Source organism: Hyperoodon ampullatus (genome assembly GCF_949752795.1).
Source record: "Hyperoodon ampullatus genome assembly, chromosome: 16".
In the NCBI taxonomy this organism is placed as follows: Eukaryota; Metazoa; Chordata; class Mammalia; order Artiodactyla; family Ziphiidae; genus Hyperoodon; species Hyperoodon ampullatus.
Genome location: NC_136929.1, coordinates 10,481,606 through 10,499,796, shown reverse-complemented (window position 1 = coordinate 10,499,796; position 18,191 = coordinate 10,481,606).

Sequence of the window (18,191 nt, the reverse complement as noted above, 5' to 3'; positions counted from 1 at the left end):
TCCATATGCCCTGGAAGAGGCTAATGTGTGCTTAATCTTTTAGCATAAACTGTGATTTAATGCTCATGATTAAAATTGAGGAGAGAACTATAACATTATTTCTGGCTTCTCTGGGCATGACAGATATTGTGCTGATGACTTTACTCAGTGTTTGCAATCTGTTTCATCCTGGCTAATATGAACATGACATACAATCTATGAGTCATTTATTAATCCCTCTAAATTTACATTTGGTGATGTTCCTTGAAGCCTGCTCAGTGAATACATTCAGCCTTACCTATGATAGGAACCGTGATACCTTAGAAACATTTTCTTCCCCAACCATCCTCTGTGACCAGCTTTCTTTCCCAATGAAAATCACTTTGGTTGACAAGGGCTTCCGATGTGGAGCTTCCTTCTGAAGTGATTGCAATTTATGTTTCCAATCAAAATGGGAACAATTTGTGCTGTCTTATAACTCCAGAGCTGCTGTAAATTCGGGTAATAGATTTTTCAGTGCCTAGTAAGATAATTGCACTGGGGAGAAGATGAAAGTGAATGCTGGGAGCTGTGAATGCAGTGCCCTCCATCCTCCTGTTCCATGTGGCTTCCAGGGCGACCTAGAAAACAAGGCTGGAGGAAGACAGCTTTAAATTCCTCATGCTAAATTAGTTCTGAGATGCTTCTGGGCAGAGACTGCCAACTGAACTCTGTTTTCACAGTGGAAATATTTATAATGAAACATAATGAAGTAAAATTTAAGTCCTAAATTGCCCCAACACGGAAGCACTAAAGTTGCAATTCTGGTTATAGTGATACCTCCAGTTATATGGAGGTGAAGTAATTCTCTTTGGAAATTGACTTCACTTTGAAGAAATGAATACTGGCTAAGGGTTATGACACACACACCAGGAGCTTCAAATCTGTTCTCCTGTGTTACTGCTGACCTCAGACAAGCACGTTAGACTCACCATATCAGTTTCTCCCTCTACAGGCAACGATGCTTAGCAACAAGCCCTGTTCTGGGGCTTATGCATTGGCTGTGAAACATGGTCAAACGTTTCTAGAAAGGAGAGTGCTGAGTACAGTTTGGGAGTTTTTGCATCAGTGATGACAGTTAATAGGATGTAATTTTAAAAACCCTGTGCGATCACCCTTATGTAGGTGACACTCATTGCCATTGTTTGAGAACTAATTTCCCAAAAGCAAAGAAAATTTCTGACACAAGCTATTGGCTGCTTTGATCTTTAGTGAATGAATTAATTTGTTTCTTCCTTTATTCAAACAATATTTACTACATACTTACTGTATATTGGGTATCTGTGAATATGACTGACGTGGTCATTTCCCATCCAGAAATTAACAAAATATAGAGTCATTTCTCCGTATTCAGGGCAGTTTTGTTCTGTGGTCACTGAAAACACTGAGTTAGTGAGTACTTCACCACTGTGTCCAGGGGACATACAGGGCTAAGTTCCTACGAGCCTCTGGTCACAACGCTTTTGTCAACTGGTCAGCACATAACCTTGTTTTATGTGTGTTTCTGTTTAAAGACTATAACTCACACCTGAAAAAACCTTACCGAACACATTTTCTCTGTAAGCAGTACTTTGGTGCTGCAGTTGGGGGGCATTTAAAATGGTGAAACCACCAAGAAAAAAACACAAAGATGTGAAAAAAGTGGCTTTAAATATACAGTGAAAAGGACACCTGTTTATAGCCTGACCTGAAATAAGAAGGCAGAGCATCACCTTGTTCCACCTCAACTGGGAATGTGCACACCAGGCGACTTGAATTTTTGCTGCTCTGAGCACGTCCACAAATGATTGTGAAAGTGCCTTGAATGTTGATTTGGGGGTTACAAACACATTTCAGTGAGTAGGTGAATTTGCAAGTACAGAATCTCTGAATAATGAGAATGGACCTTAGCTGCTTCAATCTCAACTTAACTCTGGCCTTGAAATTAGGGCCACCCAACCTTCAGCTGGAAGTTCCCCATCCCCACCCCAGACATACCCGGCCCAAATAACAGGGTGGGAGGAGTTCCTGGCGTGAGGATCTACTGTTGTAGTTGGGAATATGAGTTTCAAGAGACTCCCTGGAGTTACCTCGTGAAAAGGGTGCTTATTATAAGAACACATTTGGAACTGAAGGCAGCTTGAAGGACGCGCTGCCTTAACGGTTCTCACGACCGCGTAGTTCTTTCTCTAGGCGTTTCTGCTCTGCCGCCCGCCAGCTTCACCCGCCTTTCCACCAAGCCTGACCGTCGCGGCTTAGTTACAACTTGTGCTTTCCCTTGACTCCAGCTTGAATTGTGCCCATCATGGCTGCCCTGCCCCCCTCATTCCCTTGTGGCTTTAGCTCCCTCTGAATTGGCCCCAATTCCCCACGTTTCCTAAGTGTCAAAGAGGGGGAATTCGAGGGTCTCAGCTCATTATTTCACTTTACACTGTGTCATTTGTCCCTGTCCAGTCTCTGGTCAGATTCCCACCTCTGAGAGTGGACATGGCTGGGGCAGGAGGTGGGGTCACGTGACACAAAACACGGAGACCCAGGCATCACTAGTAGAGTCTTGTCCTTGCTCGAGTGTGACTAACCCCTGCCTCATACTTCAGATCCTGAAGTCTGAAACCACAGTGTCAGCAGGGCCACGCTCCCCCCGTCAGAGTCTCGCGGGGAGAATCCTTTCTGACTCTTCCAGCTTTTGGTGGCAGCTGGCATTCCTGGGCTTCAGTCTGTATCACTCCGATCCTGTCCCTCTCCTCTTCTGAATTAAGTCTCCCTGTGCCTCACTCTTATAAAGACACGTGTGATTAGATAGGACAATCCCCCATAATTGTCCCATACCAAGATCCTTAATTTACCCACATCTACAAAGATCCCTTTTCCTTATAAGGTACCATTTATGGGTTCCAGGGATTAGGACTGATGTCTTCGGTGGCCGTTGCTTAACCTACTACATTACCTCCTAAGACTGTTGTGAGAATTACATCTGTTTACCCTTGTAAAGTTTTTAGAACAATTTTAGACTTGATGAGCTCTCAACAAATGTTACCAAAGAAGAAGAGTGTGTGATGATCTTAGACAACCAAAAGGCTGACACAGTGGACACTTGTCACTTTTGCTTGGCGGTCTAGCATCTGGATCCCATTTCTGTGTTAGAGGAGTGCCCTACCTTATAAATCTCGGTGAAAAAAGTGGCTAAGGGTTATGCCAAGTTGTCTTCCACTATGGAAGCTTTAAATGCCAGATACTTGCTTTCTTTCCTCTGTGGGAGGAAGGAAGTGGGCCCTTAACCCAGGCTTAACCAACATGATGCCTCCATCCTGTACAAAGATACTGAGATCACAGTGGTTCCAATGTGGCAGATTGTCCCAGTAGAAGCAGTGTTGGTTTCTAGAAGTTACAGTGGCTGTATTCCATGTCCTGGGCTGCATTGTCTTGTGGGGGAAATGAGTCCTCACTTCATTAGTTTTTAGGGAGGGATTTAGCTGTGGTGGCTACTGCCTACCCACATTGGTTCCTGGTTTTGCAGCAGGACTGTCCAATATGATATACGCAAGTCACACATAGCTATATAAATTAATTTAAATTAACTACAGTTAATTTTTGTTTAATGTGCACCAGCCACATTTCAGGTGCTTGACAGCTACATGTGTATTGGACAGTAAGAATATGGAACATGTCCTATCACTGTAGAAAATTCTATTGGACAATGCCATTCTATAGCCTTCCAGTAATTTTGTGATTTTCTCAATATTCTTTCAGTCATGCTGTTCCTACTTAAATCAGAGATCATTTCTGCAACAAATATTTGCCGGCAACGGATAATCTTGATTGGTGCTGGCATTATGGGCATTATCAGCAGCAGAGTATTGCTGTGATTTACCGCTGGGGTAGAAAATCTTTTTAGGGTACATGGCAAGTGTACTTTCAGAATTGCTATCAGAGTGTGGTGCTCATCCCTGAGAAATGGTCACATAATTTTCAGGTTGTTGATTTGGGGATGTAACTCCAGGGAACTGAACATGTACATATCTTATGTGGGAAACAAAATGCTCTCTGGGAAACTCAGATTAAGGTATATATCCATTGATTAGTAAGATGCTGCTTCTTCCAGGCCATTTAGCATTTCAGTAAAACGTTTTGAATTAATTACTTGGAAAATAAAATCTATGATGCTTTGTAAAGCATTTTATAATCAGTTTTATTAATCACTTTATATCCTTGTCTCTGACTTTTAATAAAATCAACCGTAACAGGGCAGTATTTTCAACACACGTTACAAATAGGAAAACAATGTTAGGCAAGTTGATAAAATGAAAACTATAGGAGGAATGCACAATACTGTCAATTCCAATTCCCGATTCCTGAAAAGGGCAGACAGCGTCACCTAGGAGAACCTACTTTTATCTCCAATAATCTTCTCTTTGTTTTTAAATCACTGAAGCCAAGGTCAGTCTTGTCTAGCTACCAAAAGTCCTAGGTTCCTTGACCTTGCTTTGCAAGAATTCAGTATTAATAGAATTTGTATTTCTTTGTGTGGTATTTAAAGCAGCCTTTTGTTATACTTCTTATTCTTAGTAACATGCTCAAAGATATTTTTAAAGGAATGTATCCTAATTCTGCCTTACTATTTGCAAATACCGCCTTCACATGTATAGACAACTGAGCCTGGTGTTTTGATGCTGAGTAGCATAAGCCCATATCTTGCATATGATGTGCAAAGGAATACAGTAAAAGGGGAATACTCTTGTACAGGCAGCCCCTTTATTATGGCTCAAGATATTTTCAAAATCTAACTCAAACTGGCATTAAGTAACAATATGGAGTTTTTCTTTTCATATTTCATATCTAGTTTTCACAAGGAAAGCTACACTTTCATGTTTATTGTTCTACCTGTTGTTTGCCAATGAAATCTAAGATGGAACAATATAGAAATATCTAGATCACAAGTACCGCTATATTATGTATAATTTTTTTGGAAAAACCCTGATCAGTGATAACAAGAACTGGGGAGAGGGGTCACTCTGTAGATTACTGGGGACGGAACACTAGTGGCTGAGTTAGGTGTGAAGAGAGTCCATGTCCTAGGGAAAACAGCCGAGCTATGACCTCTGATAGATTTCTTTGAGGGACGTGACTAACTCTCTGAGACTCTTGTAACATCTCAAGAAAGCTCCTTCTTCCTACCCCTGGCAAAAATGAGACTCAATTTCCGTCCCACTGTAGCAGCTTGTAGCTGAGTCATATGCTATCTAGTTTCCTAAATGAAAGATACTCTTTCCTATGCTTTGAATGTTATAAAGCAAAATCATACTGGCCTCCTAGTGAATTAAGCAGCCAGCCTGCTTTTATTTATATATTCAGGTGATTTTTTTTTTTGTAATTATAAAATGTATCTGCTATAGCACTTTCTCCTTTTTTGGCAAGGAAATAATCAGACTTCAGTTTTTTTATAAGCCTTCTGGTTACCTTAAGAGGAAATTTTCAGTTTGGTGAGAGTTTTATTGTAGCAAAATGTAGGTAGCATAAGATTGATCATTTTAACCATTTAAAAAATATTTATTTATTTAGGCTGCACTGGGTCTTAGTTGCAGCAAGTGGGATCTTCGTTGCGGCATGCGGACTCTTAGCTGTGGCCTGCATGTGGGATCTAGTTCCCCGACCAGGGATCTAACCTGGGCCCCCTGCACTGGGAGTGCAGACTCTTACCCACTGGACCACTAGGGAAGTCCCCATTTTAACCATTTTTAAGAGTACAATTCGGTGGCATTAAGTACATTCACAGTGTTGTGAAATCATCACCACTGTCCATTTCCAGAACTTGTTTAGCATTCCCAAATGAAACTCCATACCCACTAAGCAGTAACTCCCCACTTCCCCCTCACCCCGTCTACTTTCTGTCTCTATGAACTTGACTATTCTAATTACATTACATAAGTGGAATAATACAGTACTTGTCCTTTTGTGTCTGGTTTATTTCACTTAGCATAATGTTTTCAAGGTTCATCCATGTTGTAGCATATAACAGGATTTCATTGTTTTTGAGGCCAAATACACATTTCATTGTATGTATGTACCACTTTTTAAAAGCCATTCATATTACATTGTATTTTGTTATTCTAATTCTTCTCCAGACTATGAGTCCCTGGAGGGCAGAGATAATGTGTAGTGTATCTTGTTCTCCCAACACCTGCGGAATTGGAGAGAAGAAGGGATAAATGGTTTTTATTGATAATTCAACGATAGGCAAGGAGTTATAGCTCGTTCATCACTTGGAGGCACTTGAACTTGTTAGTAGACCTGGATCTATAGTCCTGAAAGATGAAGCTGTTGTTTTCAGCTGTGCCCTAATAGGGCAGCCCTCTGGAGACCAAAAGCTCACCCCATCCCTGTGTCTTGGGGGAAGACCAGAGCACACAGCAGCTATTCTTAGCCTGGGGTTCTGGAGAGTCGAGCAGGGAGGGCTGGGGGTGTGTGGGGCAGAGCCCAACAGAAGTCAGGTGAGGGAGGCTCTGACTCGCTGCCTCACAGTTCAGACAGAATGTTAAGCGTGGAAATAGATTCTGAAGGGAAACTTAACTTTCGCCTTGCCTTGCGTTTTGCAATACCCTCCTTTAGTCCAGATAATCAAAGGTAGGCTTTGGAGCACATCCAATATTGAATGGGATTAAATAAAAGTTGATCCTGTCAACTTAGTCAAAGATATAGCCTAGTTAATGATATGCCTCAGACTTTAAAAACAGAAATACAGAAGAAGCTACCAATGCAGGAATAGCTAAGCTACTGTGCTATGTGACAGCAAAAGGTATTCGCTTCGGTCCTGTAGTTCCGTTGCGCTTTTCATCGTTTCCTGTCTGGGGCCCACGTGTACATTTATCTCAAGTTTGACAACAGTCAAATATGGCTTTATTAGTGCCAGAGAAAGAAAGCTCTGGTGAAGAGAATTAAAATGTGTGGATGGCAATACCAAGGAAACGTGATGGAGCAGAAGCTGTGGCTCCTGGGGCGAGATGGCATTAGTGCCTGGAAGCCGGAGGACCCAGGTTTGAACTCTCAGCCTGCATTTTAGTAGCTGGGTAACAAAAAGTAAGATACTCTCCAAGACTGAACTGCCTCCTTACAGGACTGATTGGAGGGTTATAACACATCTGTGTGGAAACAATGCAGGAAAAATGATTGCCATGCAGTAGCTTTAAAATTTTCTGGTAACAATTATTATCATATTTTTGGATCTGTATGATGTAGTTCTCTACTGGACTAGGGAACAGTGAACCCTGGAAATATATCTAGCCTTTGGCGAGAAGGAATATGGAGGTAAGATACTATCATTTGAAGAGGTTCAGATAGATGGGCTTGCTAGATTTAGCTAATGAAAATGCAAGGCGCCCAGTTAAATGTCAATTTCAGATAAGCAACAAATAATTTTTTTTAGTTTAAGTAATTCCATCAAATATTTGAAATGTACTTATACTAAAAAATTATTTGTTGTTAACCTGATGTTCAAATTTAACTGGGCATTTTATATTGTAACCCTATAGGTAGGGTACCTTACCTAAAAGATCTCCCTTTGTTTCATTCCTGTGGTTCTTATAGGGTTTTTTTAGTTTTCTAGGGCTTTTCTTTATTAACATATTGGTTTAAGCTTCAATAATATACAGGCAAATAATGGCTTTGATGATGCCTAGCTGAGAGCAAGGCATTGTGGGAATGAGACCCTAGCAAAGTGCTGGGACTGTTTGGGGTGTGATGGGAAAGGAGACTGAGGAGTGTGGCACCTGCGACTGAGCCAAGTAATCCTTGGGTCACTTGTAGTTTCCATCCTTAAAGCATGGCAGGTCTTTCATATTCTCCCATCAAAGGGTGGCTCAATGTAATCACACATGCCTTTAGAAAGGGAAGGGGAAGGCGGAAGAGAACCAGAGAGGTGGCCATGGCTTTTGCAGGCTTGGATGATGGAGCAAGAAGGCACGTGGGCCGCTTTTAGAATCCTCCCCTAGAGCCGCCAGAAAGGGAGGCACATCCGTCAACACCTTGACCTCAGCCCAGTAAAACCCATTTCAACTTCTGAACTACAGAACTGTGAAGTAATAAACATGCGTTGTTTTAAGGCACAGAGTTTGTGTTAATTTCTTACGGCAGCATTAGGAATCTAATACGGGGCCCAAAGTTAAAAAAGAAGAAATGGCCAATGAAATGGCTCGAAGAGTAAATGGAGTTGGGAGTGGAGGTGTACCTAGGTGTCTTAGGAATCAGAGTTAAGAGAATTGTCTAGACTCAGAAGGATAATTGATTGAACACATCCTGCCCACACAGAGCCATGAAATAGAGAGCAGAGAGCGTTAGAGCTGGAAGGAATCCTAGGAGTCATCTAGTCCAGCTTCTTCATTTCTCAGACGATGCACCCAAAGGCTCAAAAAGATATAATTGCTAGAGTTCAGAGAGCAAAGTAGGGAATGAGCTAGGATGTGAATTCTGTTCTTCCGACCCTTGGGCCAGCATTCCTTGCCCCACTTAATGCTCACAAAAATCATTATTTTACAGATGGAGAGATTATCTATTTAAACTTCAAAATCTTTAGGAATATTTTGAACCCTCCAATGCTAATTAGTAAGTTGACTCAGAGCAAGATAGGAGTTCTACCCCTGGACTCCCATGGCTGTGTGTCTGCCATGGGATCTTCTCTCCACCCTTTCATTTGGACCCACAGCTGCATGTCCTCAGGACTCTGTTTACTCAGTGTCACCTGCTCAAGGAGGTAGAGCATGACGTTAAGAGAGCATGTGTAGGCATTGGGTCCACATAGACCTGAGTTCTCGTATTTGTTTTGTCCCTGACATGATATTTTGTATCCCTTAGAGTACTGTGGGTAATCTCTCGGAGGCTCAGCATCCTTATCTGTAAAATGGGGATAATAATTGAACTTAAAAGAAAAAGATAAATTTAATAAGATAATTGAATTCAACAGGATAATTCACGTAAAGCATTTAGCACTGAGTCTGGGATGTAGTGTTCTTATTGAATGGTATCACACGGGGCTGTAATATGTAATTTACTTGAATGTCTTCCTGCTCTAGACTGTAAGCAACATATAGTCAATAATTGTGACTTATGTTTGTATTTCCCAGCACCATGTATAATACCTGACTCAAAATTTGAGCCAAAAAAAAGAATAGCTAACATTTATTGAGTACTTACCACATGCCACTGTTCTATGAACCCCACGTGTAATAATTCATTTTATCTTCATGATACATCTAAAACATAAATATTGACATTCCCATTTTACAGATGAAGAAACTGAGAGCTTAGGTTTTCCAGCCTTTTCTTTGATTTCCTCCTTCTACGTTTTTCAAGGCATTTGACAAGTTGTCTTTCTCTTTCAGATACATCATACTTTTGCTGCAGGGTTTCTAGAGAGAAAGTGGGGAGGTGGCTGCTGAAGCAGGAGGGGTCAATTGCACATGTCCCAGGGGGCTTGCATGCAGGCATACAGAGGCATTTATTCTTGTTACTTAAAAAAAATGTCTGTTGAGGGCTTCCGTGGTGGCGCAGTGGTTGAGAGTCCGCCTGCCGATGCAAGGGACGCGGGTTCGTGCCCCGGTCCGGGAAGATCCCACGTGCCGTGGAGCGGCTGGGCCCGTGAGCCATGGCCGCTGGGCCTGCGCGTCCGGAGCCTGTGCTCCGCAACGGGAGAGGCCACAACAGTGAGAGGCCCGCGTACCCCCCAAAAAAAAAAAAAAGTCTGTTGAATGGATTAATAAATGAACAACATGTATACTGAATAAAAACAAAGCAAACCAATCAGCCAACCAAACCAAACACAAATAACCTGGTGCAGCTTTCTTTAATACTCTGAAAATAGCTCAGTCTTTAATGTGGCATCATTTGAAATTAAAGCACCAGTGTGAAATCTCCCAGTGTTTCTCATCTAAATTCTGGTTGGTCTTTCAAGCACAGCAGACAGGTAATGACTACTAATTAGTTAGCTATTGATTTTTCAGGTTTAGCTTTCCCCGTGTGGGTAAATGAAATTCTCAGTGAGGATGGGAACGGGTGATACTTACTTTGATTTCCATAAGCTCTCTTCCAAGACCTTTCAGGATTCACCATTTTTATATTATAGGTGTGTTTAATTAGAAATTTGTTTTCTTGCAACTACTTATATTCTATGCAGTATTAGATACTTAGTGTGGAGATACTCCTATGAATTCATGACACTTGAGGGGTGTAACTGACAGTTCCTAATAGAATTTGGAGATTGCTATTGCTACTGAATTCTATCAGACACATACCATAGTCATCCAAGTAGGCTAGATAATAACATATTGTAGTTTGATGTGGAAATTTGTTTTCAAATGAACTCTGAGATTAGGAGAATATACAGATTTTTCACTAGCTAGAGAGAGTGAGATTTTTATAGTTTTGGACATTGAAGAAAATTCTGAACACCCTCATTTCCAAGGATAAAAATTAGCTGATACTGACTAAATTCTCTTGAGTTTTCTTTTGAGTAAAAGTTCTAAGGCTGATATATGAGGGGAATTTCACTGCATCCTCATAGTGGGGGGAGTGGGCTGTTCAGGTTGTTGGACTCGGTTTCAGATGGAAAATACAGTGAAATAACCTCATTTCACCCTCACTACGTGTTTCTGTGCCTCCAGTCCCAAGAACTTCCGTGAGAGTTTACCATCAGCCAGGAATAATTAACGTGACGGAAGCCATTTAAAAGCACCTGTCTACAAACCTGTGGGTGGAGAGAGAGTAGCTGGAAAGGGCTCAGAGAAGAATCACAAAATGCTTAAAATCTTGGAAAAGATTTTAAAAGTATGTATGTTGTTCATTTATTAATCCATTCAACAGAGTATATTAATAAGGATCTCTAATTATTCACAAGACAAGAGCAAGGAGATGAAACAATTCTCTGGAAGCCTACTGGTTTTGCATACCACATGAGTAAATGCGGAAAAGACAAGCTGATTTTTCTCAAAATAACTAATGGTTATTCTACCTTATTAAGAGTCAACATCACGAGTAATAGAAGATGAAAATTAAGAGAAAATGTGGAATCATTGTTTACATACCATATTGGCAAAGGTTGAAAGATCTGTTTCCCCCTAGTAGGCTAGAGTGAGGGGAAGCGGGGGTTCTTTCACCCCCGTAGGGTTGCAGAAGTGGATGAGAGTCTGTCTTAGTCTTCTTGGCTGCCATAACAAAATACCATAGACTGGAGGCTTAAACAGCTGAAATGTATTTTTTCACTGTTCTGGAGGCTGGGAAGACCAAGATCAAGGTGCCAGCCAATTCAGTTCTGGGTGAGAGCTCTCTTTTGGGCTTGTAAATGGCCACCTTCCCGCCACGTCTTCACATGGCAGAGATTTTCTCTCGCTCTCTCTTCTTATAAGGGCATTAATCCCATCAGACCAGGGCCCCACTTTCATGACCTAATGCCCTCCCAAAGGCTCCACCTTCTAATACCATCACACTGAGAGTTGGGGCTTCAACACATGAACTCTGGGGGGAAACAAACATTCAGTCCATAACCGAACTTAAATAGGTCAACTTTTTGGAGGACAGTTAGGCAATGTGTATCATAACTTTAACAACGAAGCTACTTTGCTTCCCCAGTTCCACTAGTAGGATTTATCCTAGGGAAGAACTTGGACCTGCATTCAAAAGTATACCTACAGATTGTTCACTACAGTGGTGTTTACTGTAGAGAGATGCTGGAAATGCCAAACACATCCATCAGTCTGGGATGGACTAAGCGAATTATGATACACCTGTACCAGGGTCAGCACTTTTTCTTAAAGGGCTAGATAAAAATATTTTAGACTTTGGGGTCAGAAGGCAAAATTGAGGATATTATATAGGCAATAATATGATAATTTAAAATGTAACCATTTAAAAATCTAAAAATCATCTTTGGCTTGTGGGCCATATGAAAACAGGCAGTGGGCCAAATTTGACCCACTTTGCCCATCTTTTGTCTGTACAGAAACAAAAGTCTGCCAATCTTTGGTCTGTACAGTGGAATACTATAAAGCTATTGAAAATAATGGCATAGATCTATATTTACTGACATGGAAAGATATCCACAGTAAATTATTAAGGGAAAAAATCATGTATAATATAACTATATATGTAGCATGTGTGTACACATACAAAGCAGCATGTATAATATGACTATTTCATAAAAATCAATTTTTGTGTATGAATATATAGAGTCTAAAAGACTACAAACCAACATATTAACTGTGGTTTATTCTGGGTTGTGGATTGGGGTGATTGTTATTCTTTAAAAATTTCTGTATTTTCTGATTTTGGGAAGGCAATGAGCATATATCATTTCTATAAATCTAAAATAACATAAAACTATTAAAAATCCATAAATACCTCCAAGAAACAAACATAAATAAATGAGAAAACAAAGTGTTATTATACAGAAGATTTCTAATTGCTAAGTATTATGCCTGAATTTGAGGAGAGCAAATAAAAAGATCTCTATTTTTCAGGTGATAGACTTAGGATAACATTCTGACACAAAGGGTTAATAGGATTTTTTTTCCTCCTTTATTTCCTAGAAAGTTAAAAGTGCAAATCTGAAGGCAGAAATGGTCTGATTAAACCCTCACTACCTATTCCCAATGTATAATCATTGCTATAGTTTATGTTACATGCAAGTTTTAGAACCCACCCTGTGGTAAAAATCTTGTAAGACAACCTTGGTGGGGATGGAAGATATGTCGATATTTTCTGCCATAAAGAAAATGGAAAAATTTAAGTTTAATTACAGCTTTCAGTTTTAACATGGGAACATGGCGAAGCCAGTGAAAATACTGTCATGTAGCCAGAATGAGAATGTGACCAGGGAACGAAAACTTCAGAAATACGTCACTAAGCTATTTAGCTAAAAAATCAGTAAATAACTTATTTTTCATCTCAAATGAATTAGTTAACCCAGTGCTTGCAAAATATTCATCTTGGATGCATTCTTTAAAATTAGTTATTTAAGTTTTTATCACCACTAGTGGGGGAAATTCCTTCTATGAATGGATTCTCTGAATCGTCAATTATCCCTAGTGATAGTGGCTCATTTCCTATGGAAAATACAGGTATGTATGTATGTCCAATAACAGTGTGCTGAATGAGGGACTTCCCTGGTGGTCCAGTGGTTAGGACTCCGTGCTCTCGCTGCTGGGCCAGGATTCGATCCCTGGCCCAGGAACTAAGATCCCACAAGCCGCACAGCGTGGCAAAAAAAAAAAAAAAAATATATCCTCAGTTAAAAAATAAAAAAGAATGTGCTGAATGAGTATTGGTCTCTAACTTTGAGGAGTTTTAGGTGAAATAGATGTTTAAATGTTGTGAGCTAAATAGTTCTGTAGCAAAGCCAAATAATAAAGACAGTGATCCTAAGACAGGTTTGATTTATTAAGTACTTGTCAAGCCAGGCACACTACCAGATAACACAGGTATTACTGTACCATTTAAAAATGTGTAATCAAAGTTCAGAGAGGCAAAATAACGTTTGAAGTCACACAGCTGGTAAGTGGTAGAGATACAATTCGAACACAGACCTATTTTAATTCTGTGCACTTTTTACTATGCCAAACTGCCTACTGTATAGTATAAACATAAGCTATGATTGTCTTATCTATTAGTCTGTTCTCATCAGTCATTAACACATAATGTCTTTGTCAGTTTGGGCTACTATACAGAGTATCATAGACAGGTGTTCATGGGCTTAAACCACAGCGACATTTATTTCTCACAGTCTGGAGGCTGGAAGGCTGAGTTTGGGGTCCCAGCATGGTCAGGTGCCTGGTGAGGGCCTCTTCCTGATTATGTCCTCACATGGCCTCTTCTTGGTGTACCCTCTTTTTATAAGGGCATTAATTCCATCGAATTATGGCTAATATAATTCACTCTCACGGCTTCATCTAAACCTAATTTCCTCCCAAAGGCATCACCTCCAAATGCCATCATCTAAGGGGTTAGGGTTTCAACACAGGAATTTAGGGGAGGGACACAGGTGTTCTGTCCATAGAGTGTAATAATAAGTTGATTATTGCTTCACAACCATATCTGAGAGGAATGTTATGAATTGTATAAAACCATTATGAAACTGTTGAACTCAGAGGAACTCAGTCTTGGTTATTTTAAGAGAGCAGCCATATGAGAGAAATAGGTGAGGGAGATTAAGAGGTATAAACTTCCACTTACGGAATAAATGAGTCACGGGTACGAAAATAAATGACAGCAGCCACGTGCACGGCCTCAGTGAACGTTTGCTGTCATCATTCCTTTCCCTTCTCACTGAAGTGTGCTGTCAGCATCCTGCAGTCCTTGGTGACGGATAGCTGCCCTCGATACCTGGTCCTCCGCTCTTAGGGACGTCACATGCTTGCTGCCTCTGCAGCAGCCCCTGTTGCTGCCTGATAAATGGCTCACTTGCTTCTTAGATAATCTTTTGTTCCAGAGATACAGCACTTAAAAGGACTAAACAGAAACAAAAAGTGAACATGCAGTTTCATGGACAGAGTGGGGAAGAAACCCCCCAAACAAATAAACAAACAATAACCCTCTCTGTTTTTTGCACATCGACTTTAAAACACATGCCAGTTTTTGCCCTTAAATTTTCAAAACTGGGAGTACCTTTCATCTCTCATATTTCCTTGATGGTTGTTTTCCGTTTATCCAGGGGCAGCATCCATTCATTTATTTGTACACTCCCTTGTTCCTCACCTGTCCATTCACTCCACCATCATTTGTGAAGTGCCTGTTCTGTACTAGGCATTGTCCTGGATATAAGGCACTAAGCCAAAGAGAAGATGGTCCCTGCCCTCCAGGAACTTTGGTTTTGTGTTATACAGTCGTAACATTTATACTGTGACTGCAAGACACCATACTGTGGATGAAAATTGGAAATCTATATAATGGTTAGCTATGGCCACAGTGATACTGGTAACACACCACTTCCAAACTCAATGACTCCAAACAATAATCACTTACTCTCACTCAGGTGTCTATGAGTTGGGTGGTGTGTATTTGTTTGCTAGGGCTGCCATAACAAATAAGCACAGACTGAATGGCTTAAACAGAAACTTATGTTCTCAGGGTTCTGGAGGCTGGAAGTCCAAGATCAGTGTGTCAGCAGCTTTAGTTTCTTCTGAGGTCTCTCTCCTTGGCTTGCTGGTGGCTGCCTTCCTGCTGTGTCTTCACATGGTCTTCCCTCTGTGTGTGCACATGGGTGTGTCCTAATCTCCCTTGATTATAAGGACACCAGTCATATTGGATTAGGGCCAACTCCTAAAGCCTCGTTTGACTTTATTGACCTCTTTTTAAAGACCCTATCTCCAAATACAGTCACATTGTGAGGTCCTAGGGATTGGGACTTCAACATGCGAAATGTGAAGAGCCACAGTCCAGCCCCTAACAGATGGGGTTTATTTGATCTAAGCTGGGCTCATGTGGGCTTGGCAGGTCTCCTCTCTCTCAGTTTTCTGGAGAAGCAGGGTAGCTGGGGCATATTTGTCTCATGGTAGAAGTTGGAAGCGTCTACAAAGGGGAGCAGAAACATGAAATTCCTCTTAAGGCCTTGGCTCAGGACTTGCGCTGTCAATTCCACCCACATTCCATTGGCTGGAACAAATCCCATAGCCAAACCTAACTTTGGCGGGACAAGGAATAAACTTTGCCTCCAGTAGAAAAAACTGCAGTCACAAGACAAAATTCAAGGACCCAGGGAAGGATGAAGACTCGGGAACCAGGATGCGGTCGTTTCAAACGCAAAGTGGAAGACATTCAAGGAGTCTAAAGCTTTCTTTACCTGAAGTCAATGAAGTCAACCGAATATTTATTTTGAGTATTTGGCATTGAGTAGTTTTGTTCAGGTTCTAAAATGTGTGACAGTATGCTTGCACTATTTGGGTGTTTTCAAAATTCTTTTCTGAAACAGCTACATTAGCAGTCATATTAATTGAGTAAAAATGATCGCCACCTAGTCTCCAGCTGTTTTGTTCGGGAGATAGAGCACACCTGTCTGGATGGAGTGGGATGAGGCTGATGTCCCAGGCCTGATGCACATGTAGCTGCTGCATTACAGCCATGGATTCTCTCACAAGGTGCTCCAGCTGATGCACAGGGTGAGGAGAGACCAGCAGATGTTCATTGTCACGCCTGTGAAAGTCCCTGGACAAGGGGTCGGTGTATTTAGAACCACATGATCAGCTAATAATGTGGTGTAAGTCATTCGAATGCCCTGTAAGCAACTGTAGTGGAAGGAGCACGGTGAAAAATGTATCATCAGCTCATCTGCTGAGAGACAGAATTGGAATGATGCTCACTGAAGTCACTAGTAGGCAGCTCTTGGCTTATTACATTCCTCAGCTCATCCACCAGCCATAAGGAAGGAAGGATTTCCAGGTGGGAGATTAATATCCATGAGATTTTCCATTAGGCAAGAGAGAGGGAGGTAAAACGTATTGGGCCACCTTAAGGAAGGAAAGGAAATTTATGGGAACAAAATAATTACAGCAACTGGAAGAGAGGAAAAAAGAAGGTAGAGAAATGAGAAAAGGCTAGATTAAAAATTTCCAAAATGGCTTTTCTGGCCCCTGGGACTTATAGTTACATTCTCCAGGGTCCATGAATTTTATGAAATGTTCCCTTCTTTATATCCTCACTTCTGTTTACTTGATGGCAAGCTGGGCGACCTGCATGACTGTCTTTTAATTGGGTACTGCCTAGAAATTTCAGGCCTGTGTTTGTTTTTCTACCTGCCATCATGTTTGTACTAAACATAAGCCAAAAAATGTGCTAGGACACCGGATGAAAAAGGGACTTGTAGGAGTTCAAATATAAAAAAGTGAAGGTTGAATTAACATGTGGTGTGTAGCTGTTCAGCATGAAAGAACCAACACGTTGAAGTATCGATTGATGTTGCTGTGATCCTGAATGTGTACATACTTCTTTTCAATACTTTATTAGCAACAATTATAGTATTAAATGTGAAATTATGAATTTTTTCCTTTAGATAATATGGTAGAAGATTCCAGTATTTTGTTTTCAAATGTACTATGACACTGTCAGACCCATCAGTAAAACGGATCAGGGTTATATTTCAGTTTAGTGCTGGAAAGGAAAAATAACAGCAGAGGTAACAGTGAAATCTTCAATGATGATCCATCTTGCTTAAAGTCAAGAGGTTCCAGAATAAGTGACACCCAAAGGCATGTGTACATCTTTCTTCTCTTAACCTCAGAGCTGATGATTTGCTCTCAGTAAACATCATCCATCACATTAATGATTTTTGAAAAGTTGTCTTGGTGTTATAGTTGTATTTGTAATTACTTTGTAAATTTATTTTGGTTGTAGAGTTGTCTTAGAGCTATAAGCACAAGGAGTTTATACTTAGCTCAGTATTTTTCGTGTTTTAAAACCATTACAATAAAAATTATTACAGTAATTATTTAAATTAATATCAGTGGTATTAGAGAATTTCTTTTCCCTATAGAAGTAATTTGTTCATAAGGTTGACTAAAGAAGATGACAGGACATAGGTAATGAAGTAAAGATTTTCTGGAAGAAGGATAATAGATAATGAGGATTATTAATTTCCCATTGTTATTGTGACAAATTACTACAAGCTTAGTGTTATAAAGCAATGCAGATGTATTCTCTTAACAGTTCTGGAGGCCAGAAGTCCAAGATCAGTCTCACTGGGCTACAGTCGGGTGTCAACAATTCTGGTCCCTTTTGGAGGCTCCAGGGGAGAATCTGTTTCTGTGCCATCTCCAGCTTCTGGAGGCCACCTGTATTCTTTGATGCATGACCCCTTCCTCATACTGATCCTCATGTTCTGTTGTCACATCCTTCTGTGACCCTCTTACCTCCCTCTTAAATGGACCCTTGTGATTACATTTAGAGCCCACCAGGATAATCCAGGATAATCCTCCATCTCAAGATCCTTAACTTAATCACATCTGCAAAGTCCCTTTTGCCTTATAAGGTACTGTACAAACGTTCTAGGGATTAGGGTGTAGACATCTTTGGGGACCATTATTCAGCTTACCACATAGGGACACTTTATATATAAAGACCTAGGTTTGAAGAAAGAATGTGAAATTGGGTTGGGCAGGGGAGGTGGATCCTTCATGGAATAATGTATCCAGTATTTATCTTGATTATTTGATGGAGGAAGCAAT